This window comes from Sphaerodactylus townsendi, linkage group LG06 (assembly GCF_021028975.2).
Source record: "Sphaerodactylus townsendi isolate TG3544 linkage group LG06, MPM_Stown_v2.3, whole genome shotgun sequence".
NCBI classification, from domain to species: Eukaryota; Metazoa; Chordata; class Lepidosauria; order Squamata; family Sphaerodactylidae; genus Sphaerodactylus; species Sphaerodactylus townsendi.
Window position 1 is genome coordinate 70,484,283 of NC_059430.1, and position 2,037 is coordinate 70,486,319.

At 43.6% G+C, this 2,037-nt stretch overlaps 1 protein-coding gene across 1 annotated transcript in view; it reads left to right on the forward strand.

The window, feature by feature from the left end:
* Positions 1 to 1,735: 1,735 nt before the first annotated feature.
* Positions 1,736 to 2,037, forward strand: part of FOXP2 (forkhead box P2) — a 256,227-nt gene continuing 255,925 nt past the window's right edge. Inside the window, 1 exon segment of the mRNA XM_048499408.1 lies at positions 1,736 to 1,840. The gene's annotated coding sequence lies outside the window, so the exon portion shown is untranslated.

Sequence of the window (2,037 nt, forward strand, 5' to 3'; positions counted from 1 at the left end):
TGGCTGTAAATTGCAGGGTGTTTGGAGCGTTACCAAAAGTGCAATGTGCAATAGCGAGGCTTGTCCTAATAAGGGAAGCAAGGAGTATATTTATCACAGACATGAAAGCACGCTGAGGACTTGAGAGACTCGAAACTGCTTGTGTGCTGCTGTTGGAACCAAAAAAAATAGAAGCACTTACTTTAGAAAGATTATGGTAAGCATGCTGGCTGAGTCTTGAACCTTTGTCACCCCTCACGTTGCACGCCAAAGACATACCCTAGTGATTAAATGCTGATTTTGTGTACGATTGTCCACAGACACCAAAACAATCACCGAGCAGCTTGATTTGTTTTAATTACTGGCACAAAATGCCATCAGTCTGGGACGTGATCGGGCAGAGGTGCACTCGCAGGAGTGTAAATACTGCTGTAAATAGTTGCCTGGTGGTAGCTTTGACAGTGAGCTAGCTTCTGATCCCCCCCCCCCCCGGGCTTTATACTGGTGCTGCCTGCATCTGGCTGTTTGAATCTTCCTAATTTCTCTCTCCCACCCCCACCCCCCTTCGATCCCTCCGTAACTAAACTCCTATGAAGTTGCGACCGGAAAGTTGCTTTCTCTAACCTTACGAGGTAAGGTAGGTGACTGCATTTATTTTGCACCGCGCTGGGCGGGCGGAGGGGCGCTGAGAGTTGAGAAGGGGGTGTGAGAGCTTTTGTGCGGACTTTGCTTACGGACTTTGAGATTGTGTTACTTTTTGGGGTGGGGAAATACCGCTCTCTTCCCCTTTCTGCTGGAAACGTAGCTTTTTTGCTTTTAAAAATGAACCGGAGTATTGTCTGTTTGTGGCTGGGGGAGCTGAGGCGGGAGGGGGGGAGGAGGAGAGCGGTGAAACCAGACGCAGGAACTGGTTTTGATCTGTCAGTAGCCTAATGTAGATTTTAAGCTATCAGCGCTGAAGACAGCAAATAAAGAAGGCCTCTTTTGTATCTTTTTCTTTACAAAATAGCAAGATCTCAAGAAGAATTTAAAGGGGGGAGGGTGTCCCTGCTTTCATGCTGTTGATAATCAGATCATCCTGCTTTTAGCAAATGCCCTAGTCTGTGTCAGGGCACAAGTTTTTCTAAAGGGAGTTTGACCACAGGTTTGGGTGTCTCCCTGTGCAGTGCTGTGTGGAGCAGATGTTTATTTTGTGCTAAAGGGGAAACTCTTTTGCAAAGCCTGTGCAAACTTGAAAGGCGGCAGAAGCAGGGCTGATAGAATTGTGTAGTCCTATATGCATAGATGTCACTTTAAAATCTATGTGTATGAAGGTTCTTTTCAAATCACAGGTTATACAGGAATCCCTTTTTATATATATTTATGAGAGGTATAATATATGCTTCATGGAATATAGACGAGATGGGCTGTTCAAAAGACTGTTTTAAACAAAACACATTTATTTCTTCAAATAGGTCTGATAGTTTAACTCCCCACGCCAGTTGTTGGTTTTTTTTTTTAAAGGAGGTAGCTTGTCTGGGCTGTAAATTACCATTTCTTCACTTTTCATTTCTGTGTGCTTCAGAAAGCAGAATCTGAGCCAGGGTTCCTATTGGACCCATGCTAGAGCTACAGTAATTGCCTGATGACAACTGAAAATGATAGAATAATTGTCAAGAGAGACATTTTTAATGGGCAAGGTGATTTAAGTATGCATGAACAAGCTATGAGGGAAGATGAGGTTGTTTATGATGCAAGCCAGTATAAACACCGTTAGAGCCATGTCACAGATAGGTGCACTTTTCTCAGTGACATGAGCAAGTTCGTACTGCAAACACCAACAGCTTTTTCCTCTGACCACTCTGACATTCTTCACTTCCAGGTAATAAACCCTAAATTCCGTACATGCATGTTCATCCACCCCCCATCCCCCTCTACACAGTTTACTGTCAGAGCTTATTTACTAGTTGAAACTACACTTAGCATTCTTTTATTCTGTGTGTGTGTGTCTGTGTGTGTGTTTGTGTGTGTGTTGAACATAGCTTGAATTACAGTGTCACTAATTGCCATAATGGATAT